The 26653-nt window shown below is 53.2% G+C and overlaps 1 protein-coding gene across 28 annotated transcripts in view; it reads right to left on the reverse strand.

The window, feature by feature from the left end:
* The window catches only part of mub (poly(rC)-binding protein mub), a 385362-nt gene that overhangs the window by 322412 nt on the left and 36297 nt on the right, over nt 1-26653 (reverse strand). The window contains exon 1 of one of the 28 annotated variants that reach the window (XM_077627332.1): nt 16845-16869. The exons of the other annotated variants lie outside the window; for them this stretch is intronic. The gene's annotated coding sequence lies outside the window, so the exon portion shown is untranslated. Of the gene's footprint in view, nt 1-16844; nt 16870-26653 lie in introns of those variants that run through there. 28 annotated transcript variants of the gene reach the window in all.

Raw genomic sequence — 26653 nt, forward strand, 5'->3', positions numbered from 1 at the left:
AAATACCAGCCGGGAAGAGGCCCGTGTAACGTTACAGAAAAACGACTCACGCTTCCGTTTCGCGCGCAGCGGCGCGCCAGTCAACACCCAGCTCGGCAAATAGCTGCACCTGAGCGAGCACACGAGCGCGCAGCACAACCTGCAGGTTGGCAGAGGCAGCCACAAAAACAGCTCTACTAAGAGAGCCCGCGCGCGAGCTGTCCCGACCAGCGTGATGAAACGGTTATCGAACGGAGCTCCCCCCTCCCACCATCACTAGTGTCGTCCAGTCACGCGAAAGGAAAAACGGCCAGAAAGAGGGAGGAGGAAGGGGAGGTGCTTCATCACCTTTAGCGTCGTCGCCAAACAAAAGGCGCGACGGGCGAAACGTCGAAAACAACCGGCGCGGCACGCGCACGCATTGGAGCCAGTCGGCTGTGTGGTGCGGGACGCGGGAAGAAAAAGGGGGGAAGCACAAGTCTCTATGGGAAAGCGGTCGTCGGCAGTCGCGCACCACTCGCCGCAGCATGCAGGCCCCCCGAAGAGCGCCGGGCAAGCCCGGAATCACGATTCCAGAGCGCATTCGGACGGACGCACGCAGAGAAATTCGGGCTCGCTCACTGCACGCACACACGAAGAGAAGGCGCGGCGCACTTAAAAGCGGCGTTGCGCGGAGAAGGAGGATCGACACTGGCATCGAGCGAGCCAGCGCAGCCGCCCCCGTTGTAGTAACACACTCGAGTTTCGAGGGTGGGCTGGGCTGGGGTGCGTATGGCAGCCGGGACCCGCGCCCTGCTGTCCACTTGATCCGGACCGGCGCGCGGACAGCGTCGGCATCCCATACAGCCCCGGCGAGGCCGTCCGGCCGGCCGCCCCGGGGACTTCCATTCCGGGACAACTCCTCCGCTGCTGCGCGCACATGACACCAGCGAGTCGATGATGGAGGCCGGTTGGCGCCGCGGGGCTCGGATAGTCCTCCTTTCCCTTTTACACTCTCTCCCACTCTCTCTCAGAGTGACCTCGCAGGCTAGCTCGTGTGTGTGTATGTGGATGCGTTGCTTCCTCTTCCGCAGGAAGTGGCACCGTGCCGAACGGAAGCATCGTGCAGTCGTCGTCGTCGTTCGGTGCCAGGGAAGCAGGGAGCTCCGCCCGACGAGCTCACCGACGCTGTTTTCCACAGCCGTTCGAACATGACCAGAGGCAAGAACAAAAACAAAGCATTCCTGCGGACACAGGGCAGACACTGTATAAACAAACTGCCACAAGCATAACTGCTGAGGACAGACTGAAAACGTTTTCTGGCACGGGATGTTTATAGGCAGCTGTGGCAGCCTGTGTGGACGCGAGAGCGTGTCTGTCGACGAAAGTTTATGTCGCGAGTGCGGCAATTAATCACGCTGTGCCGAGCAAAGTTTCTGACAAGCATCCATAAACGCATGTCACGCGGCGTCACACGGACCAGAAATGGATTATTTTCCACGCGGGAAAGCCGTAACACGCCGTGCTTTTGCGACGCTACTCACGTGCGCCAAGACAGTGCGCTAGCTACGGCCGAAGGAAACGGTTAGCGTACACGATGAACCGCGCAGTCCACGCAAGGCGCAGCATAATATCCAGCTCGCATGCTAGAATATTAGTGCGTTAAATTACGGCGCGTCGCGGCTGTGTCATACAACTTCGAACGCGCCGCTTTTTGCGGAGCCGTCAAAAGAGAAGCACTAATAAAACACGACTGTCAGAAACAACAGGTATCCTCCATTGTGTTGCTGCTTTGCGCCCAGCTTAGAAAGGGGACAACGTACTCGCAGAATTTTACACAGCATACTCCTGAAACTTAATCCAAACACCAAGGTTTACACCCGACCAATATGCACGCAATACACCTCACGAGGTCTCTCCAAAAGGTGTAACAGGAGCGAAGCTAAAGCAAGCATTCATTTTTAAAACCTATAGAACCACCTGCATCTGGAGTCTTCCTCCTCCCCCTCCTGCAAAAACTTGCAAGTTGTGCTAATGTCGAAGTGGAAATCACGTCCGACGTAAGGTTCAGCCTACACTCCAAAAAGCCTATACGGGAGTAAAGAGAAGTTAGCTGTCCTCTAGCGCATCCCGTTTTATAAAAGGGAGTGCTCTAGAGGACATCTTACTCCCTTTTTACTCCTATATGTTTAGAGTGCAAAGCTCGCCGTCGTGCGAAAAGCGCTCCGCGACTGCAATCAAACAAGGGGAGACACGATGCGGCGTGTACGCAGAAAACATTGGCCCGGCCGCGAGCCTCGCTGCGCACAGCAAATTCTATCGGAAGACTCTCGCCACCGAAGATTAGAGTTATTTTCGAACCAAACCTCTCGGTCAGGGTCCACACATGCCTCGTCGGCAACGCATGCGGGGACCGAGGGCGCATGCGTCGCGTACCCTAAATCAATAACGAAAGTCACGAAAGAGGCGTGACCATGTGCCGCGTCTCGCACACGTCAAAATCCAATCAGCAGCCGGACGCCCGTTTGTTTCCACATCAGGCCCCCCAGAGTCGTCATAGATACGGAAAACAACTCCGCGGAGGCCCGACAACAGGACGACGACTGCCTTCGCCGCCCGTAAGGCACGAATCCGTCGGATACTGTCCTATAATAAGCCGCGGGATTCGGAATAATAGTAATAATAATTGGTTTTGGGGGAAAGGAAATGGCGCAGTATCTGTCTCATATATCGGCGGACACCTGAACCGCGCCGCAAGAAAAAGGATAAAGGAGGGAGTGAAAGAAGAAAGGAAGAGAGAGGTGCCGTAGTGGAGGGCTCCGGAATAATTTCGACCACCTGGGGATCTTTAACGTGCACTGACATCGCACAGCACACGGGCGCCTTAGCGTTTTTCCTCCATAAAAACGCAGCCGCCGCGGTCGGGTTCGAACCCGGGAACTCAGGATCAGTAGTCGAGCGCCCTAACCACTGGGCCACCGCGGCGAGTAGGATTCGGAATTGGAGATCGTCGGAGCTGCATGGAATATTCCCGTCCCTGATAACGGCCGGGCGATGTCGCGCCAGTAATAACGCGCCATGGCCGTTCATCTTCGTGCCGTGTTCCGAACACCTAACCTCGCGAGAAAGCCGTGCGGGACCGATGTGAGCTGCACGCTGTCGGAATAACACACGAGCAAATCGCCGTCATTCGGTGCGGCAAACAGATTCGCATTACCTGCGCATCAGACGAATACATAAAAATAAAAATAAATTAGCTGTGTTTTAACTTTGGTTAACCCTGGTGAGAAGCGAAAGCTTCCTTTGCATGGATACGTTCACATAGGCCACACACACTGCCGAACTAATTGTCTGTAAAGCGTCGATGAAATGCCCGATGGGGCAGTTGCCACCTGCCACGGTGGGCAGATTGTGATGACGTCAGTAGTTCACACGGCCTGCCACGTGACGCCACGTGACACTTGTCACGTGACTGCAATGACGCTGCCCTCCTGAAAACCTAGCGTAGTGAACCTAATTCGCCTCAAAAGGTTTTAGTATGAACGAAAACTACTCTGTCTTATTTGTTAAATACCAGCAAAAAATAGTGCTAAAATGCCGTTTCAATCCATTTCTGCGTGCAGCCCAGTGCAAGTCAGTGTTTGTCAGCGTTTCAAGCATTAAGTTAAAACTAGGCCTAGTTTCATTTCCATTAAATTAACGTCCCTTCCACGCTTTCCATTATGTGACTGAAGATGTGTTCATAGTTTGTGGGTTTAACGTTCCCAAAGCAAACTCAGGCTATGAGAGACGCCGTAGTGAAGTGCTCCGGAAATTTTTCGACCACCTGGGGATATTTAACGTGCTCTGACATCGCACAGCACATTGGCCTCCAGAATTTCGCCTCCATGGAAATTAGACCGCCGCGGCCGGGATCGAACCCGCAGCTTTCGGGTCAGCAGCGTAGCGCCATAACCACTGAGCCACCACGGGCGGCACTCTGAAGACGTGTGTACACGCGGGAAATGTATAGCATCCGAATAGTCCTCTTAATGAATGAACTCACATGCGCAGCATTCGGCGTGGTGCACACGTTCCTTAAAATATCGTTTTTAATACATAGCCCATCCAGCTTTTTTTTCTTTTCACTCTTGCTCCTTACCCCGCCGCGGTGGCTCAGTGGTTTTTAGGGCGTTCGGCTACTGATCCGGAGTTCCCGGGTTCGAACCCGACCGCGGCGGCTGCGTTTTTATGGAGGAAAAACGCTAAGGCGCCCGTGTGCTGTGCGATGTCAGTGCACGTTAAAGATCCCAGGTGGTCGAAATTATTCCGGAGCCCTCCACTACGGCACCGCTCTCTTCGTTTCTTCTTTCACTCCCTCCTTTATTTACTCTTTCTCTGCGCGTGACTCACACAGTGTCCATGCCACGAACTACAGGTGCAGTACGGTCAACGCTACGCGCATTCACCGCAACACGAGCACCGCTCTCGGCTCCAAAGTACGGGGATGACTGTCATGTGGTTGCTGCAGTTGCGGAATTCCATTTAGATTTCGTCTATACAGGCGGGTTCCAGAAGCCTGCGTCACGTACTACGAATACGCTTCATACCGCCAGAGAAACAATCACATGAAACTTGTAAAGTTATCAAAAACTTACCTCATGAAACTTATTTTGGCCAACGTGGCGGTTGATTTGTGTTCGTGTCTGTTGCGCTGTGTGCTTTGGGTGGATTTTGTCGAGTTTAATATAACATGCGCCATAATGTATTTCATCTTTACACAACGGTTTTGTTCCTACGTCGATATTTTTGTAGTTCTCATTTTCACGCAAAAACTGTGTCTTTGCCAGCATGTATTTTGTTTTGAACCCCACACTAGCCTCTGGTTATGTACAGTGTTTGGTAATTCGTATGGCACAAGCAAAAATAAATAAATAAAATGAAATTGTCTTGTTTCAGTCAATCCTCCACCTTAAAGCACGACTGCTGCTTAGACCTTTCTTTTTCCGCTTTTATTCTTCGCCGTGCGAAACTCCGTGGCCAAATGAGTTTATTCGCCCCATAACTGCGAACCGCAGATGAACGTCTCAAGAGGACCAGAAGACCTCGCAAAAGACGCGGACAGACGGGTCGCTTAAAATACAAGTAACGAAGGCAGAGAGGGGGGGGGTGGGGGGGGGGGAGATATCGTTGTTAATTCATCGCCCAGGAAACAGCACAGGGTCGCCGCTGCACGCGCTTGGCGCCAAGATGACCTTTGTGTCGAGCCCGCCCATGACACGAACTGTCACCCACGAGAGCGAGAGATACATACAAAAAAAAAACGGAGAGGTGAACAGAAATAATAAAAGGCAAGGGGGTGACGAGAAACGGGGCGACAGGTCACCGCTCAGCCGCCACACCGTGTTTCGCGTGTCGCGCTTATGCGGCGCGCATATCGTTAACCGCTGCCGGGTCGTGTCGCGCCTCGGTCTCGCACCGAACAGTCCTGTTCGCCCCGCGTCCGACGCGGTTCCTCGCTGAAAACGCCGCGCAGCCTGCCACGGACCACGTACGACATCTCTACGCCCGCGGCTTGCCACGACAAAGGAAACGAGGAGAGGCGGACCACAAAACTTTGTTGGAAATTTCGGGACGCCCAACGGGCGGAATGAGTGAAGACTGAGGGCGCCGCAAACACACCCGAGTCCGAGGGGGATCAGCGCTCACCTTCTTCGGCGTGTACTCACGGGCTGCCTGGGCCGTCGTCATTCTTGCGGCAGCTTGTGACAGTTCCGATGCGTATAAACACAACGACCAACGTTAACGATAATGAAGTCGAACCTCGCTATAACGAAATCGTGGATATAACGAAGGAATTGCGATTCCCATTGGAAGCACGGCCAACACGAGCTATAACGAAATCGTGGATATAACGAAGGAATGACGATTCCATTGGAAGCACGGCCAACACGAGCTATAACGAAGCTACGGCTTTAACGAAGTAATCGCCAGGCGCCTTCAACTTCGTTATAACGAGGTTCAAATGTACAGGTCACATTACATCGCCACGCAGCGGATATTTGCCGGTGACGATGAAAACACATGCCGACCAAACGGTTTCTGCCCGCTTACGTCGCTTCAACGGGCTACCTGTTTCACGTTACGGCTGTGGACACTACGTTAACAGGCAGATGTAACGAGACATTATCTAAGCAGGGAGGCCAGATCTTCATGGGCATAAATCAGTATTTCTATCGGCTTCAACAGCGCGCTGTTGAGGACAATGCTCCAAAGCACCTGGGATGCACTGTCTAATGTAATGCCGCAGCAAATGGGCAAGCCTGGGAACTCTGTATAGACCACACAACAAAGTGAGTGACAGCCACAAGATAACAACAATTCAAATTTTGCCTCGGTAAGAGAAGGAGCTGCAGTACTTTTTGTTCTTCATATCGAGCTAAGACAAAACGCGCGACAAGGAGAAGGGGGCACAACAAACGTAGAAAACTCTGCGCCCTAGCTTTGCACGAATAACATTGTTGCCAAGACCAGACGCTGATTTATCAGGTTCGCTACAGGCTTCATCTACAGGTTCACATAAGACGTGACTGAGCCTAAAAGCGTTAATTCACTATAAGCTTTACTGCTTTACTCCAACAGAGCCCCCTCCCGCAATGCCAGGCTTTGCACAAATACCGTTCGACGCGTACAGCATATGACCACACAAGGCAGAAGCGCTCAACGTACTGAGGCATGTAGAAGCAACAAACTCAAACTCAGAGCTCCACTGACGGTAAGAGGAGAGGGGGGATTGGCGCGAGTGGCCAGCAAACAGCGAACCGATGTCACCGCTTAAGCTACAATATCGAATGGACTCCCGGAATAGGGGACCACGATCACCAATTTTAGTTCCAATTAAAATGATTGCATCATCATCATTGTACCAACCTGCTTCGTCTTTGAGGCCCCGTTCCTCGCAAGCAGCAAACAGGCCACATTTTCTTCAGTTCACGACTCCCATTCCAGGCAATGTTCTACGTCTCCTTTAAATACACACACACAAAAAAAAGAATAAAACTGCCACTCTAAATACCGTCTCGATAGGCGGTCTTCACCACGCGAAAACGAAAAACAAAGGGCCGCAAGCGCGCCGTCTGCGGCTAATGAAGAGCTGCATGGAACGGAGTAAGGGCAGGGGGTGGGGGGGGGGTGGGGGGGGGGGGGGGGGTGGTGAGGAGGAGACGGTGAATAATCGATTTCCTTGCATTGTTTTCCTCATAAGGGGGGTGCCTCCACTTCCCTCCCCACCTTTATGCGTTCTTTTCGCCGCCAAATGGTGGCCGCGATACACGAACGACGAGCAAATCAGCGGTGCAAACGCGGAAGGCGGGTTTCGCTTGGCACGAGAGAAGAAAAGAGAAGGTGCCGGTATAAAGACGAGGCAAATAAGAAGCAAAAGGAAAGACGAGAAAGCCCGTCCGCATCGGCAGCCCGCAGCGGGGGACCTCGCCCCGGTCGCGGCTAATATATATATATCAGACGCGGATATCCGCGACCAACGTATACGGCGCTGCCAGCTCTCTCTGCCGGCAATCGCCCACATTTATACTTTCACTCCACGTGCGGCGAACACTCTCGCTTTCCCGCGCCGCCCAGTCGGCAGCCACGCGACGAGAAACACGCGGTACAGAAAACGAAGTAGAAAAAGACACGCCACGAACGAACACAAAGGAACTAAAAAAACAAAGCAAAAGTGGACAACGGCCGGGTCCGCAATTTGAAACGACCGTGGCCGGTATGCAAAGAACAAAAGAACGGGGAAAACGTGGGGGAGGGGCAGCTCTCGGAGAATAGAGAGAGGGGGGTATATTGCAGCGAGAAGAGGAGAAGGAGAAAAGCACGACGGCCAAGGAAACAGGCTGCGGCGAGGCCACGGCGAACCACGTCACGACAGCCAAGGTCACGCCTGCTCGTAGTAATCCGATTACGCCAACCGCCTAGCAGAGGCAAGAACGGGCTCGCCTCCCCGCACCGAGATCACGGCGAGGGCTTGGGGGGTTTAAATAAAGAACAAAACAAAGTTCGTTCCTCCGTCGTCTGCACGCGCCGCGCCCGCACGCACACACGTACACAAACACAGATAGGCAGGTCCGCAGCCGCTCGCGTCCCCGCGTGTCTAAACGCCTCACGCATACAGGGGCTGGTGCGGCGGATCGCTCCGGGCTAGTCATGCGAGACGGATAGTTTTCAACACCGGCGTCGCGTCTCCCATCCGCCCGACACACCGCGTCGCCGCTGTCACCGAGAGGGAAGACTCGCGAAAGCTCTCGACGGGCTCGTTCGTGCAGAGTCCGCGATCAAGGTTGTCTGGGACGCCGCGACTCGGGCGCGTTGCGAAGCCAGACTACGCAAATAAAGTTTCAAGAATCCCCGAGCCAAGACAACCGTGTTTGCTAGCCAGCCTTCGCTCCCACCCGCTCGTTACGTTAACGTTTTCACCAAGAAATCTGCTCCCGCAGTTGAGTGAGAGAGAGAGGGGAAAAAAAAAAACATCAACAATAAACGCAGCGACCAGATTGAAGACCCTTTCCATGTGGATGTATAATACTCAACAGGAAACGGAAAGCGTTCTTCAGATGGATTCCCGGGCCTCGTAGGCCAAACACAACCTTTCCCCGCAGAAGATAGAAGAGTTTTAACAAGCTCACCCTCGCGTTCCCGAGCGCTCAGGCCGATGAAGGCGCCCTGCTCGCTTTGGTATGAAACGTTTCAGGATGTTCCCGATGCAGCCACCGGGCTGTATACGCATCCCCCCTGGATCCCAGCCCGGCGCAAGAGATAACAAAGCGCCGGAACACTTCTCATCTCGCCGGAGAGCCAACAAAAAAAAAAAAGAAACGCTGGGGCGCTATTTGTCTTCCCGTCCCATCTCACGGCTAATCCAGAGGCCGTAATCGGCTCCCGAGGACGGCCCCACACAACACAGCGTTGAGCAGCTTACGCTCGCTCGCAGTCCTCTTTCCCAATCTCTTCAGTCGCTTTCAGCAGTTTCTATAAACCCTTGTGACGGCCGCGCTACACACAACAGGGCACCGCAGAACACTATCCGCTCAAAACCCGAGCCCATTTAGCGAATCTCGCGAAACCCAGTGCGCCTCGTTCCACTTCGCCCGTTGAGGTTCGTTTCCCCCCCCCCCCCCCCCTTCCCCTTCCCTCCAAAATGCATAACGCTCGCGCTCTGCGTCCGGCACCCATGTTCCCACCCGCCTGCGCCGAAGGCGGGGAGAAAGGCTCGCCAGCGCAAGGGCACGTGCATTGCAAACACGCGGCGAGGAAAGATGACCACCATACGCGCTCTTTCCTCCTGGCGGTGGCCGGAACGGAGGAGCCACAGGAGCGCGGGAAAAAAAAAAGGCGCGCAAAATAAAGAGAACAGTATAAGAGAGCAGTGAGGGGGCGGCGGGAGGCGAAAGCCGGAGGCTCATTAGGCCGCCAGATTAATGACGGTTCCGTTAATTAATTTCCACCACCCCCATCCGCGCGCGTCTCTTCCGCCCCGAACCGGCGCCGCCTTCGCTGCTGCTGCTGCTTCAACCCCCGGCGGGATGCGGAGGCCACCGCAAAACGCCCGCCTCTCTTTCGCGCTGGTGCGCGAGTCGCGTACAACTCATCCGTTGTGAAAGATGGGAAGGAGGAGGAGGAAGAGTTCAGCGCAGCGCAGGCAAACGCCGGACGGAAGCTCTGCGCCGAATCTAACCCAGCGATTGGAAGACGAGTCAAACGTATAAGGGCCCGGTGACTCAGCTGCATTTAATTCGTCTCCTACACGTATGCATCGGTGCGTGCAGAAATGTGTACTGCTAGTTGAGAAGACAGCTTGAACATTCGTATTCGTGTGGCAAGTTCCGGCTCCGGTGCACTCAACTGCTCGCCTCGGATGCCGAAACCGCGTCGCACATATGCATCTACGGCGGACTGGCATGTTTTCCGCGCCTCACGCTCCTTCGCCAGCCCGCTTACTATAACTGCCCCTGTGGAGTTGTATGCTCTCGGAAAGGGAAAAAAAGAAGGCAGAGAGAAAGACCGCTCCCGCCAAGCAACATCGCGCCGAAATCCATTAAAATAACTTAAATGAGGAAAAAGCACAAAAGGGAGTCCTTCTTTTCCTAAGACGTTTCATACCAAAGGGAGCAGAGCGGATTCAGCGCACTGAGAGCTCGGAAACATGAATTTTCCTCCCTAAGAGCCATTGACACACGGTGAATGCGAAATACTTATGTCCCTAAACACGGCCCACGAAATATCGGAGCATTTTGGAGGCGGTACACAAGAAAACCAGCGTTAGGGAAGAGCCGACCCAAACGCACCGACAAAGAACGGGTGCCTCCACCCTATTCTGAACAAAAAAGAAGATAATTCGGCAGAAAAGCTTCCATAAGCTACCAACCCCGCACTGCGCTTTGCAAAAGTATGCGCCGCGGAAAAAACGCCTATGCAAACACTTCTTCGGAAGCAAGCAATCCAAATCAGATGCGCCGACAGAGAGGCTCTTAAACAACCAACAGTATACCCGATGGGAAAGGCACGCCGACAACCTTCAGGCGGTGTACGGCAGCGATGTAGGGAAAACAGCACGAGCTTTAGTCTATAAGCATCTTCTGCGACGGCAAAAAGAAGATAAAGAACCGGGCGCATTGGTGCGCGCAGTCACTTAACTGCACATGTCTGTGGGAGCCCGCCCGCAATCAAAATATACGGCGTGCTTGCTCAACCCGTAGAATAAAAAAAAAAAAGCCGCGCCGCAGACGCGGAATCAGATTGTCCGTCGCACCGCTCACAGCGCTGTGCGTCTCCACTGATTCCTATTGCACGCTCCGCCGCAAAGCGAGGGAAACGAAGGACACGGCCGCAGACACGAGAGACGGCACGAAAACGTTGCGAAAACGTTGCGAAAAAGTGTGCACCAGACAAGACTGGAACGGACTGCGGGAGCCAGAAAGAAAGCAGCTAATCGCGTCTGCAGTTATGGGCGGCCCTCTTCAATCCTACCTACAGTCTCCGTTCTAGGGGCAACGATTCAGCATCCAAGGAAAGGTTTTTTTTTTTTAATTCGTTTTTGGGGAAAGGAAATGGCGCAGTATCTGTCTCATATATCCTGGACACCTGAACCGCGCCGTAAGGGAAGGGATAAATGAGGGAGTGAAAGAAGAAACCGGGAAGGAAGAGGTGCCGTAGTGGAGGGCTCCGGAATAATTTCGACCACCAGGGGATCTTTAACGTGCACTGACATCGCACAGCACACTCGCGCCTTAGCGTTTTTCCTCCATAAAAACGCCGCCGCCGAGGTCGGGTTCGAACCCGGGAACTCCGGATCAGTAGTCGAGCGCCCTAACCACTGAGCCACCGCGGCGGGACATCCAAGGAAAGGTTGGGCAATACATTCGCCCGTGGCTGCACATCAAGGCGCTTGATCCCGGAACAGCTAAGCGGGAACGAACGAGAAAAAATAACGGGCTTCCGACGTCCCGTAAAAGCCAGAGCACCGCACAGCGCTGGCCAGAAGCGCATAACCCGGAGCTATAAAGCCAGCTTTGTGTACGTCGCATGCGTGAGGAATAATGCGTCGTTCAAAGAATTGTTAGTTTTATACGGGCCAGAGATATATCCGGGCTGTGAAGCGTGCCATGATGGCGGAAGGCTGCTTTAAAACGCACCGAAATGTCAGAAAAGCGAGCGAAAATATTTCAATCGAGCCAACAGCAGGTTGCCTATAGGAGACGTAAATACGACCAACAAATGCCCGACTCAGTGTCGCCCTCACCCCCTCTTCTTAAACATCACTCAACAAGCAGTACACCGACATCTTACACAAGTCACATCTCTCATTGAGCACTTCTCAACGGTAACCATCATCATAAAATAAAATAGCAAAATTTAACAAGGTCATCAATGCAACTAATTAACAGCTGTGCTTTCTCTCTTTGCTAGCATTTTTTTTCTCCTTCCCCTGTTACGCTGCTACGCTCTTAACGTAGCCACCGCGGTCGAATTCGAACGCGTGCAGACACTTGGCACTCATGCAACTCAACACCACAAGCGGCGAGATCGTGCGGCGGGACACAATACGACCCTGCCAAAGATACAGGAAAGGCCCACTTCCCAGGCATTTCACCCCCGATAAAGCCGAGCACCAGGCCAGGGGAAAGCTTGTACCCATTGTATCACCGGTGGGTACCCGGCGGCATTGAGGATCGAACCCCGCACCTTCCGCATGCTAGGCAGTATAGGTTAAGGCCTGCACGCGGCGACACCGCAGCGTGGCTCTCTTATTTCTAGGGTGCGCAATAAGGCAGCAAGGAAATTCAAAGTGCAGCCACCACCCCGCATATGACTCGATCGTCCACGGCGATGCTCGCACTCACGTATGGACACCCTCGGAAGCCGCAGAGGCCTCACCGCATAGCTCACACTAGGAATCCACACTGTCACTCTAACTAACCGCCATCGCTTATCTGTCGCCGCATTACACACTTAAGAAATTCTCACCCTTAAGGGTGCAAATCAACAGTCCTCAGACGAACACCCCTTTGGGTGCTAAAAAGGGTGCAAAGATCAGCACCCTTCAGGAAGGGTGCAAAGCATGAAAGTTTCGATGGCACGCATCAATCCAAGTCTTTTGCTTCATGGGTGAGTCAGTGTGGAGCACCCTTCCAACATGCATTCGTAGAGGTGTTATGGAAAAATAGTACCCTTTAATGAGGGTGCAACCATTACATCCTCTAAAGTATTATTAAGTGCACCCTTCATTAAGGGTGCTGATCTCTGCACCGTTTTTTAACACCGAACAATTGGAAAAGGGTGTTCGTCTGGGGACAGCTGTTTACACCCTAAAGGGTGAGAAATTGTTTAGTGTGTACCACTCCCAGTCAATACCGTTTCTCCTTTTCCTCCTACCGAAAAGCAGAACAACTACCGTCACTCCACCTGTCGGGCTTCTCCAGCGGCACAAAACACCTGTTTGCAGACCGACATCTCACGCGAAAGAGACGAATCGGAACGAAGCTCGCGCGAACTCTCGTTTCACGCGGTCTTTCAGCTTGCAGCCAGAAGCAGAGGCACTGTCACGCACAGTACGCTTTTGCGAAACACCTCTCCGGCGCCGTCGCGTCACAAGGCAAGCGCGCGCGCACACTGAAAGGACCTGCGCCCCGACAACGTCGGGAGACGTATTGAAAGCGTACGCGCGACAACACGCGCGGCTGATGCGAGCGCCCATACATCGGGACATTAATCACCGCAGCCAGCCATTAGCCAGCCTGACACGCGCCGACCAATGGGCCAGCTTTATCTACATAAAAGTCCCGCTGAGATCCGGCATCTACAGAATCCGCAGTTGGGCAACGCGCGCAGAGGAGCCATGCGGAGACTACAGGTAGAGGACACCAGCCCCCACAGCGCGAAGCCTCCGGACCGACGATAATACGGAATAAAGCAGCAGCAGCAGCGATGGGACCGAAACGCGACGCACAAAGAAAGAAGGCCTTGGTCGAATATAATGGGACGATTAAAGGAGGCAGGCACGGCGACGACATAAAGAAAAGGCGCCAGAGCTGACATAAAGGGTTGCCGCGCGCGCCACGGCCCATGGCTAGCTAGAAGACGAGATAACGACCTCGGAAGTTGTTTAAGCGGGCCATTATTTCATTATAACAAGCCAGGCGAGAACAGGCGGAGCGCGCGCTTTTAAGCAGGCGCGACAGAGAGAGCGCGCGCCAGGAAAGATAGATAAAAATACAAATAAACAGCAGCGACGACCGGCGCGAACGAACGAACGATAAGCGGGAAAGGAGGCGTGCGTGCGTACGCGGCAGTCCACCAATCATTATCGCGCCGGCACGTCGACCGCGCACATTTTATTGTCCACTGGGCTTTTTTTTTTTTCCCCGCGTTTTCTCGAGCGCGCACCCAGTTCCAGATGCTGCCAGTTTTTCTAGTTCATTTTTGTCAACCTATATCTACGCACCACGCGGTTCAGTCTTTCCTTCTTTTTTTTTTCCTATGAACGGGCCGGAACGTATCTGCCCTGTCAGTTTATCGGGAGGCTTTTGTTAAGGGGGGTATAGCCCACGATATAACTCTGGGAAGTGGCATTTGGCAGGCGGAAATTCTTCGCGTTGCAGAAGGCAGGGGCTCCGATACACAAATATGAAGCACTTCCAGCCAATTTTGAACACATTATCCGGAAGGAACGTGTGCAACAGAAATTGATATAGAAAAAAAAACGAGAACGATGAAAAAGAGATAAAATATGGTAACAAGAATAAACATCACGGTGCCCAATATACTGTAAACGACGGGTGAAAACACTATACGCTCACTGAAAATGCGACAGAAACTCACACATCAGCAAACACACGGCGAGATAGGACCGAGGGGAGCAATCGATACAAGGAACGTCTCTGCGATTATATGCAATCGAGAGAATACAGTGCTTTTCGTCCCACTATCAGCACTCACACCCAAAACGTCTTCGCAGAGTAACGCAACCCCGAAAGTGCGCCCGAAATCCCCCATCTGGTTTTCTCCTTTGCTACTTTCCGGCTGTTTTCGTTTGCTTTCCAGCGCGTTTTATTTAGACATTCATCTCGACCACAGGAGCGAGAAGGAAAGATTGGGTTCGGTTAAAGTAGGTTACGCTAAAGCGAAGGTAAAGGTGGCGGAAACCTAAACCTGCACCACGCCGCGAGACAAGGGACGAAGAGTGTGACAGAGAGAGAGAGCGAAAGAAGAGAAACGGGCACACAAAACAAAACAGTTCTCACTCAACAAGACGAAGTCGACAACAGCAAAGCCCGGCCTCCCTCCGTAGCAGCATAACCCGCCCGTTGCACGGACTCGAGCCGAGGGACGGGCCTTCACAGCCGGGGGATGATCCCGGGCCGAATGCAGGGCATTTTTCGAGCCGACTCCATATATCTGCCCGAAGCCGGCACTCAAGCAAAGGAGCAACAAAAAGGAACCGAAAGAAAAAAGTTGGAAACAAAAACGACCGCTACGCAATAGCTTCCCGCCCCCTTGTGCCATCTTTCGGCAGAGCCCAGATCTTCCGAAAACTATGCTGCTTGGTGCGCGATGAAAGAACGCTGCCCATGGCGCTTTTCTGACAAAAAAAAGAAAAAAAAAGAGAAACGCGAAAATAAGGAGAATGAAAGAAAGAAAATGGCGCGGACGACGATACTGGGCATGGCCGGGTGTCTGTCTCCGAGGCCCAATTCCTCGCTTCCCGAGCACACGCTGTCCCCCGAGCGATTTACAGCTTGGATGGGAGCGCGCGCGATTGACAAATTACCCGCATGCAGGCACGTCTGTCCAAAGTCTGACTATCCTCTCTGTCTCTCCCCTCGTCTCGTGCAGTCTCTCACAACGGGTGGGTCCCAGTCGACGACAGCGCAGACGAGACCCAACTTACGCATACGCCTCCAACTTTGCACCAGGTGCTGAGAAGAGCGCATCGACGAAGCCACACTCAGCTATCCTGACAAAAAAAAGACATAAAAACGAGACTGAATTAGGAGCGATGCAATGCCGTCCTACACCTCCGCCAGGAAGCTGCGGCCCCTGGCAGAGCAACGCGTCGTTTCCGCCACGTCGCATGGCCTGGACACAGGCGAGCTGAGGGCGATTGGACAGTTTACCTCCCTAAGACGACCCAAACGGCGGACGTTGCACAACGTGCCAAGAACGCGCCACGACCAAACGCCTCGTTTGGAACTGCTCCTGCAGCCACTACAACCCGCCCCCTCCGTTTGCCTCTTTCCTCGGAGTGTCGTTGAAGTGTCCATCACTCACTCGGGACAACTCCCGAGAAAACCACAATTCCACGAGACGGGATGGATGGACGTCCACTGTCAGCGGCAGCCCTTGCTCCTATTCTACAGAGCGCATGACGGCCTAATAATAATAATTGGTTTCTGGGGAAAGGAAATCGCGCAGTATCTGTCTCATATATCGTTGGGCACCTGAACCGCGGCGTAAGGGAAGGGATGAATATGTTTTCCGGAGTACCAACTTCAAACCCATGGCCGCGACGGTGAAATTTTGATGGAGGCAAAATTCGAGACGCCCGTGTACTGTGCGATATCAGTGCACGTTAAAGAACCCCAGGTGGTCGAAATTTCCGGAGCCCTCCACTACGGCACCTCTCTTTTCCTTTCTTCTTTCACTCCCTCCTTTATCCTTTCCAGGTGTCCAACGATATATGAGACAGAAACTGTGCCATTTCCTTTCCCCAAAAATGCTTCTGTGCTAAACAGTTCGGGACCTTCCATTTGTTGCAAAGGCGCCGCTGCGTGTCACCGCTGACGCCCCGAGAAGACTGCGAAGACCGACAAAAGGCTGTCATGTTTTGTTCTCACTCTTTAATGGGGGAGTGGAGGGGGGGGGGGGGGGGGTAGACAGACACCACAACCAGCCCCCTCCATTTGCCTCTTTCCTCAGGGTGCCGTTGAGGTATCGATTAGGTATCCGCTTAAAATGACACAGGTATCGCGACGTTACCCGTAAACTCTTCCTCCTTTTTTTTACCGGGGTGAACGAGTCACAACAGCTGCGGAGCACTATCCCTCTTCTTCTCTACACCCCCCCCCCCCTCCCGATTACTCCTCTCGTTTTAATCCTCAAAGTATAGCGCCCACTCCGATCACGACAGCATTCATCGACCATAAGGTGACCGCGCAAGTCCCCGTGTAATGACGTCCCTGAACGCTGTTACGATACGTTTATTACTGCCACTACAAAGGCGACGCCATAAACGTACTCGATATAGCGAAGGCTGCAAAAAAGAAAAGTAATTCCATTTTAAGGCTTCGACGCGAAAGAGGCGCCGCGAGGGGAAATGCACTTCGAGGATGCACCACGTATCTTACTCCGTGTCCGAGGCCACCCCCTTCGCAGTTAGGTACAGCAGGGCTGAAGGTGACGACTCCAAAGACTCCCGTCGTGCGGGCAGCGAGCCCCTCCGGCAGCCATCGCGGGCACTCCTCACAACAGCGGCGTTCGCGCCACTCCCGCGGTGCAGGGATTCGATCCCCGAAGCAGCAACAGAAGCACGCGATCGCATGCACCGACCGAGCCGTTTCCGCGCCCGCAGCAACAGCAAAGAGGCGCAGACCAAAGCGATGCGCGGCTCCGTCCGTTCGGAACCCCAACCAGCTTCCCTCCTCCTCTCCCACCGTTTTCACTACGCCCTCCGCAGCGCGCACGTTTTCCCACCTGCTCGTGGGATCGCGCACGAGCGGATGCATCTTGGATGCCGGCCAGTGCAATTCGTGCCACCGTTAAAAAAAAAAAGAAAATTCTGAAGAGGCAAGAAGAGGGTAAGAACAGCAAACGAGGCATTCGCGGTAACCCCGAGCGTGTGAACAAAAAACAAAAAGAAAAAAAAACGCACGGCATAAACGCGCGCCCGCGGAAAGAGAGACGCCGGCAAGCGGAAGAAAAGCAAACTCAGGTCCGCAAAAACACCGGACAGAGACGGAGCGGCGCGCTCAGAATTTCAGGAGCCCTGCCGAACGAGCGGTGTGCGTAGCTCGGTGTCCATAGGCCGTGGTTTACGTGGACGCATTCACCCCCCCCCCCCCCCCCCCCCCCCCCCCCACGCCTCGGGACGGCGGCGGCAAGCAGTCTCAAGCGCGCGGCGGTAATGCATACGCACGGGTCTGAAAACGGGCGTAGGGGGAGGCCAGAAATCTACATATCACTGGGGGAGGGGGGGGGGGGGGGCATTGCTGCGCAAAACAGAAGAAAAAAAGAAGCGGGAGGGGAGACGTAAACACAAGAGAAGTAAGGAAAAGAAAACTTCTCCAGAAGCCCGCGACCGCGTCGCGAGCCGCGACTCAACTGGCTTCCGAGCGCAGCCCGGGTGGTGATGGACGACGCACAAAATCCTCGACGCGTGAGCCGAAAGAGAGCAAGGCAAAAGAAAAAAAACACAGCATGAACGCGAGCCGAGTATGCTAAAGAGCGACGACGAGATACACGCACGTCGAGTGCGGCAGGCAGAGAACAAAACAGAAAGCCAAAAGCGCGCGCTCAGGCTATTCAATTCACGCCGACGGGTCTGAGACGCGCGAAAGCCGCGGACGCTGCCGCCAAAGCTTCATAGACGAGCATCCAACGGAGACGCATTACTTAAGAGGCGACACCACCGCCGCTGTTGAGAGAGCACTGACGCACGTCGGCTGACCCGCACACGCGCCGCACATAGCAACACGACGCATAGAAAACGGGCAGGAAAAAAAAGAGAGGCGCACACCGAGAAGGCGTCGTCGTCCGTTGCACCGACACGACCGCGACTCGTCTGGGCGACGCGGCGGGCAGTGTGAGGAAACGCGTCTACACAGGGCATCCTGGTTCTTTTACGGCGGCGGCGAGCAGCGGCAGCGCCGGTCGTATCAGGAGGCGCGCGGGAGGTCGCCTGTACTGTCTTCTCCTCCCGACCACCTGACTGACCCGCGCGTAGACGCTGCTGTTGCTGCTGCTGCCTGCGGCGGGATCGCTTGCGTCACCCGCCACACCGGAGACGTCGGGGAGTGCGCGCAGAAAAAGGCGTAGACATTTTATGCGCGTGTGCCGCAATAAAAAGAGAAGAACGAGACGCGCCGGTATTATGGCATTCATCCGACCCTAGAACAAGAGAATAAAGACGCGAGAACCGCACAGCTGCGCAAAAATAGTTGCGGCAGTGTAGTGGCGCTAACACACGACCAGCTGCCGCAGCGACGCGACTGCGCAGCTCCCTCAAACCCTTCTCTGAGGTACGGCTCGTCTCTGTAGCGTTATTAGCGTCATACGGCCGTCCACGAAAATGCACGCAGCTCGCTTTGGACTTTGCTCTCTTACTCTCCGTCCCTTCATCTTCCTCTTCACCCAGGCCAGGGCCGATTCAGAAGAGCGAATACACGCGTGAAGCAGCTCGCTCTTTTCCACAAGAAAGCAAGCTGAGTTGAGGTGTTGAATGCTACTGGTGAGGTTAGCCTTGCTTATTCTGCCGGCAACTGCTCCACCGTAGCGTCCCTTCTACGTTAATAATGTCCTAAAAACTGTCGAATCTACCCCGCTATGCGCACAGTCTCTTATAATGGCACACATTCTCTCCCGCAGTCACCATCTATGCACACAATCAATCCAACTCAACTAAACTATAGCGTAGCGAACGGCAAAGAAGGAGAGCCAAACTCAACAAGGAAGCAAATCCCTGCGGGCTCCTCACGCCATCATTTATTTGCAAGCCTCAGCGCCGGCCGCAACACGCGAGTTCGCGCAGCAACTCCACGCCGCTTCACGTCCAGCTTACGCAAACGAGTGTTGACACGCGTCAAGGCAGGCGGAAGATGCTTCCCAATGCTTGTCTCGCACAAGTACGGTGTATGGCCAGCCACGCGTGCGCGTCCGTTTTCGCGAACAGCAAAACTCGCTTTCGTAAAACGAGGCACAGCGGAGGGCAACTGAGAGATCAGGTAACTCGTGGTCGCGAGATGAAATTCACAGCCCGACTCCGAGCGATGCGAACTGCAGCAGCGCCACCGGCGCGTTCAACGCTCATCGCAACAAACAGGGACGCTCGCGCGGCACAGCGCGTCCTTTCAAGCTCGCAAAGGCTTCATCACGCGGCAGCGGCAATGACGTCCGCGAATCGACCCGACCTTTCAGCGCGAGTCGCCCGACCAGTGCGCCGCTAAGATAACAAGAACAACAACGACAACATCGAAAGGACAGCAACGGGGCGACGGTCTAATAACGGGTCTTCCGGGGAAAGAAGGTTGCCACCCCCGAAACGCCCGAGCGCGGAAACGCGCGCAGAGCAGAAACTCCTCTCACCCTCACCTACCACCCTCCTCATCCCTTTCGTTTTCTTCTTTCTCTCTCTCTGTTTCATCCGGCGCAAAGCAGAGACACGGTGCCATGCCTCTCTTTCGCTTTCCATAACTCGCAAACGCGCCGTGCTCGTCAAAACTTGGGGGCAGCCCGGGCGGCGTCATTTGCATGGACAAGCGACGGCAAGAAGGCCGGGTATAATTAGCCGAACGAAGCCACGCAGCGAGTCAAACTTGGCCTAACTAACCGCAAAGCGCGCCACGCGGGTCCGCGCGGTTCGTCGCACACCACGCCGCGCGCGAAAAAGTCCCCTTTCCCTTCGTTCCCCTTTTGCACCCGCGCTTCACAAGTCGGTTCCCTTTTGTTTCGTTTTTCTCATTCCCGCCAGCACTGAACAGCTCCGCACACGCGTGCGCCGGCACTGAACGCATACATTAGCGCTGTTGCGAAGCGGGCACCACGCATTTGTGTGCGTATGCGCTAACGCTCGCTCAATGCGCGCCCACAGAAAGCGGCCAGCAGCAACTGTTCGATGAGGACGACGGAATGGGCAACACACCACTCGACCGTTGAATGACGTCCACGAAGCGCTCAACCAGAAACAGGACGCCTGAAAACACCTGCGCGCTCTGTACAAAGTGGGCCACGCTAAGCCTGAATAAATAGCTCGACCTTGGCCAGTTTACAAGCTGACTTTAACGGGAAACTTTCGAGTAGGGGGCTTTATTTCAATGCGCGAGCATTTATAACGCAGCCATCAATGTACACCGCGCCACAAAGTCACGTCCGTCTGTGGTCTCGACAAAGATATCGATAGGGAGAGAACTTATCGAGGAGCGATCAAATTAGCAAGCATTCGTTTATCTCTTTGCCAACGCTCCTGATGGCGGTATTGAATACACGGTTATGAGTCTAGTAGTTCTTTAAGTAGGCATACTGCGTTATTCACAGAGTAAACACTATATTAGCCACGGTTCATAAAGTGAATACAACTTAATCGGTTCACTCTCTATGAAGAATCACAGCATCACGGGGAGGTCAATACTTCGGCGAAGTGGTGGTCTTCCGACAGAAGCTCCACGCGATTCACGGCCTCGGTTAATAAAGGACACAGCGTCTCCTGAAACAACCTCAAACACCCACAACCGGGTCCGTGCGTTTCACAGCTTTCCTGAATGACTTCTTGCGATGTGGACAAGTTAGTGTGCTGCCACGTATGGTTCATAAATACGTAAACAGCGTCACGCCGTCAAAGTCATAGCGGCTCCCTAACGAATCAGCCTCGCCTTCCTTCTTCCCTAGTGGAAAGTCGCTGAGAATGCATCACGACCATCCCAACTATACTGTCGCTTCGGGCCTCTTCTCCCATTGACAGGGCAAGTACAAAAGACGAGTCAAATGTGCGACAAGCCGACAACGCGGGCGTTTCACTTCTTTCACACCTGTGTTACCCGGTAAAGGTAATACGGAGCGGGGTTTCCTGCATCGCGAAATCACAGGTTGAGTTGCGACACCACTATACCGAGCGGGAGTAGATTTTAACCGCGCCTTTTTAACCGCGATTTTAACCGCGCTCCCTTTTTTGCCTAGTTCATCCCTTTTTGCTAACACGTGGTTTAGGTGTGCACCTGCAGCGAAGCAGTCACTGCACCCATGCCTTCCTCAAACCTTCCCCCGCTGAAATAGTTCGAGCGATAGCACAGCCCAGATTATAAGCTCCATGAGGTCGGTCTTAGACACAAAAAGCAATCTTCGACTACGACAGAGAATGGGGAAGAACGGAAAGGAAAGATAGTGGAAGCGAGTGCAAGGCATTAAAATCCACAAACGATAGGAAACAGACACTGAAAACGAAACTTCAGAGCAAGATCCAGGTCCGTCAAAACGTACGTTTCTGTCCGCGTAGTCCAGAGAGCTAGATGCCATCGAAAGGACATTACACAACGATTGGCACTGTGTGCTGGTTATATGTTTGTATTTATTGGTATACGAGCACATATCATATAGGCGGCTCTTACCGCCAATGGCATGACGAAAATAGGTCAGTCTCACTACCAAGGTGCCGCAATGAGACATGTTTAATTTCATAACGGACGTTGGGGGGGGTTTCCAAAAATTAAAAATAAAGGGAATAGGCAAGGGCTTATATACGTATATCCCCTGTGTGATCACAGGGTGTTTCACCAAAATCATTACACAATTTTTAAAAATAGGGTTTTTCTGATAGAAGAGTGCTTTTCTTCGGCACAGAATTGTCAGCGGTGTAGTACATCAGAATGAAGCTAAGACGCGCTAACTAGAAACGCTGCTAACTAGAAGGCTGGTTAACTCATATTGAGCAGCTAACTTTTTAACTATTACTGTTAGGCTCCTTAATTACTGAGAGGCGCATAGCCCACCGTAAGTTGTATACATATCAATCTTCAAAATTTCGAAAAGGCTGTTACATTCGGCGCTGTGGCCCAACAAATTGTGGCTATTTCGACAAGTTACGTGCACCGGAGAGGCTGCTTTGCATGCAAGCTTCTCGAAAACGCACGCATTTTGGCGCGATGTAGCCGAAATTTGTTGTGCCACAGCACCGAGGGTAACCGCCTTTTACGAAATTCTAAAAACTGATATGGATATTACTTACGCTGGGGTACACGCCTCTCAGTAATTCAGGAGTCTAAAAGTAATATAGCTAAACAGTTAATTATTCAATATTAGTTAAGCAGCCAGCTAGTTAGCCCGCCTTCGTTTTATTCTGATGTACTACACCGCTGATACGGCTATGCCGAAAAAAGTGCTCTTCTAACTTTTAATTAAAAAGCCTATTTTTTTTTAATTGTGTCAAATCATAGGTGAAACACCCTGTATATAGCGCCCCTCCTGCGGGTGGCAACAAAGCCACCTGCTCTGGGCGCCTTCGGTCTCACAATATACATGCAAAGCAACCTGCGCAATCCGCAACTACGAAAGTCAGTACAATCCTTATGTTCGTACACGTAGGCGCATTCACACCGAGGAAGCCGCTGCAGGCCTCGCAGTGAAATACATCGAAAAGAGGCAGAAATTTACGTCAGAGCACGAAGGGGCGATCTCGTCTAGTACGGCCGTGGTCAGTTGTACTCGCAAGAGCCATACGGTCTAATTAGCTCGGCTCCTCTCGTTCGTTCCCCTTGTAATCTATGCGAAAGCGCAGCAGGCCGTAAAATCCTTCCTTCATTATTTGATTCCTGCATTCTTTATTTCACTAAGTGAACAACGCTAGCGAAAAAAAAAAACGACGATGGACTAGCTCTGTGACGGCTACTGCTTCACTGGCGGCTTCTCGGGAAGCACGCCAAATATGCTAATTAGCTCGTTATTGCGCTGATTAATGATTAGATTTGCATTACAACCAATTTATGCACCGTGCCAGACGGCTAGCACCAACTCAGGGAAATCCTACGGCAGACACCGAAGGTATCGAAATCCGTCCATGCTCTACCCTTAATGGAGAGCTTCGGCTGTCATACACGGCCTGATTGCATTCGCAGGTACAGTATGCCTGCACTGGTGGCACCTGTAATGTGCCTCGTTGTGAAAGTTGATGACCTCTTCACATCGGAGGCGTAACAAGAAGGTCCTTAGAAGCCTCGCACTCAACACTGCCTTCGTGGTATTCTGGTTCCTCCAATACCTCTTTTGTTTTATGTGGATGAACAGACGCTTGGCGCGAACTTACCGTAGTTACAGCTTTCGTTATTGACGAACCCCTATCAGATTAAACGAGGTCGGACTCTCCTCTCAACTAGTCCCCGCGGGCTCTCAAGAACGAAGTTCACATTCAACAATTTAATAGCCGTCAAGAAGCGTCTGGTTATGCCCATTTGCGATTCGTCCCGCATATCGAAAGAAGGCCACCACCCCTGCCAGGAATCAATACCGCCGTAGTAAAACACGTTAGCTGTCGAGCCTCCATCCCAATTGCAGGCAGGCTTAATAATAATAATAATAATAATAATAATAATAATAATAATAATAATAATAATAATAATAATAATAATAATAATAATAATTGGTTTTTGGGCGGAAAGGAAATGGCGCAGTATCTGTCTCATATATCGTTGGACACATGAACCGCGCCGTAAGGGAAGGGATAAGGGAGGGAGTGAAAGAAGAAAAGGAGAAGGAGGTGCCGTAGTGGAGTGCTCCGGAATAATTTCGACCCCCTGGGGATCTTTAACGTGCACTTACATCGCACAGCACACGGGCGCCTTAGCGTTTTGCCCCCATAAAAACGCAGCCGCCGCGGTCGGGTTCGAACCCGGGAACTCCGGATCAGTAGTCGAGTGCCCTAACCACTGAGCCACCGCGGCGGGGCACAGGCAGGCTTACCAAAGTCGATTCCAGAACACGTTACTCATCGAGTGATTCGTTAAATGCCATTCATGTGCCTTCCCCCTAAAACTTCCAACGCTGGAGCGACCACAAAGCCCCGTGTGCCACACGGTCCATCCTTTTCTCTCCACTTGTTGCTGCCTTCAGCTAATTAGAATAAGCAAGAAACAGAAGTCAGGCACTAGCGGAGAGACGCCGATTTTGTCCAGCGCAAGCGCCGGGCGCCTTGGCGCCCTAACCTCGTCAGTGAGACTTAGGTCGGGAAGCCGCGTTTCCCTAGTTAAGTCTACGGGGGCGTTCCCACCGGAAACGTTAAGTGGATTTCATATAAGAAGAGAAAGCGGTAAGAAAACAGAGGGGAGATGCAGGTGGCCTAGATGAAGATGAAAGGGGAAAAAATCGACCTCCCCTTCTAAACAATCTTTAAGGCCCGCGCCGCTCTTCTCATTACCCAAGGCTCCAGTACGAACAAAAGAGTCGCCTCACGCTAGCCCAGGGGAGAATTGTTCGGCCATGCGTGCATGCGCGTAGGGCACGGGGGCAAAAAAAGGCACGGAAAGGAAAAGGGGGAGAGGGGGTAGGCAAGACTACGGAGTGCACGCGCACACACGCACCGACAAAGAGCTGCCAACCTGGATAACCAACCGGGACGCGGAGGCGCGCACCACAGATGTCCAGGATCTTCCCTTTTCTTCCCAACTCGCCTCTCTCACCAACACAACGGGAAAGGGGGGTTACATGCGTAGCACGAAGAAGGGAGCGGAGGGGGAAGGGAGCCAGGGCTATTTACCATCCTAAGTGACTCGTGTTCTGCCGACAAACAAGCGACTCCTCGCGCAGCCCAGGGCCCTACTACTCCGCGGACGCGCGACGGCCACTGCTGCTGCCACCGCACACGCTGAGGCGCGCGCGCCCTCTCCTCCCCATCCCTGCAGGCCTAATTTAATTGGGGACACGCGCGCGCGGTGCTGTTGTAATGCGTTTAGCGGCGCACAGAGGTCGCGCCCAGCGCGCGCCCTCCGCTCGGGCCACGGGCCGCACATACAACGCGAGCGTAAGTAGTGCTACGCGCCTCCTGAACAGGGAGAGCGAGCCAACTGCGGGGCACAACAACGACACCTCTCTCTCTCTCTTTCGTTTTCTCTTTCCCTCGAAATATCCATAGACACGCTGAAAGCAGCAGTGGGCGCCCCCGGGCACCATATTGCCCCGGTTCCCGCGTTTATAACGAACAGAGAGGCGCTCGATGTTGTTCGAAGCGCAAAAGTTGTGCAGCGTGCCGGCTGTTGCCGTTGGTGAGTTTCTGAACACAGCTGCCGGTCGTGCTTCCCCCGCAGGCTGGCGAAATAGCTTTAGCGTTTCTAAAACGCCGCTAGAGCCTCATGAGCGAACGAGCGGCACCCCTTACAGAAAGCAGTCCACGTGGCACACGCCCAGATTACGAGACGAATGAATGCCCACTGGAGTGCACTTCCGATGTGACCCGGGGATGAAAGTAGATATACAAATACGGACCCGTGAGATTCAATTTCCTCCTCCCGGTCAAAATACGAGCCGGAGAACGGGCACAAAGCCAACCCAGGAAGCAATTGGCATGCTCGTGCCGAAGGTCGCCAAAGCCTCTCCGATGCCGGTTATGTTGCGGCGCTGAGAACAGCAGCGGGGACGTAGTGTAATTAAAACGCTGCCGCCTTACGCTGTGCAGACATCTAAAGCGATAAGAAGCTGCACTGGCATTCACAACGAAACGCTTAGCGGAGGGAGGCATCGCGAAAACATTGTTCGCAGCACGCTGTCATTAAAGTTCGTTCAGTGGACGGCAATGTCGACCTGCATCGGTTGGTGTCAACGTGAACGAGAAAACAACGCAGTTAAAGGGACAGTAAGGACAAATTGATGGTGGCCTGCATAGGTAGTCTACAGCGTTCTGATGACGAAGGCACCAATTTCACTCAGAGCGCAACTTTCATAAGATAAAGTAAAAAAAACAGCAACAACTGAAAAGGCTCTAGGAGCAAGCCGTTTCTCCAAGACCGGGGGAAAGCTTGTACCCAAACCTGCGGGTATCGAACCCAAAACCTTCCGCATGATACGCGGATGGTCAAACCACCAGGTGCGATCCCCCTCGGCCGTCTTCGCAAGCTAACCGTGGTGCGTCGACACCGATTTAAAATGCGAATCCCTGAGGCTAGGCAACACCACCAATCACTTCCAAACAGTGATCACGGAGCCCCTTTCGGTATGGACGTCGAGTGAGTCGAGTGGCGGACAAACTTTCAACTGAAACTTAACCGCCAGTAAACGAGTATTTTGCTGTCGGAAAAAAGGTCAAGAGCCACATATGGCTACAGAATTGATTTCTACTGAGAACAAATGCTGGATGCAGTTCTCAGTGTCCCATTGGAAACACCATTTCAAAGCGAGGTCTCGCATAAAGCCGACGCTAAAATCACGCTACACGTGCACGGTTGCCTGACTGAAGCTGCACATTCCC

Source organism: Amblyomma americanum, chromosome 6 (genome assembly GCF_052857255.1).
Source record: "Amblyomma americanum isolate KBUSLIRL-KWMA chromosome 6, ASM5285725v1, whole genome shotgun sequence".
Taxonomy (NCBI): domain Eukaryota; kingdom Metazoa; phylum Arthropoda; class Arachnida; order Ixodida; family Ixodidae; genus Amblyomma; species Amblyomma americanum.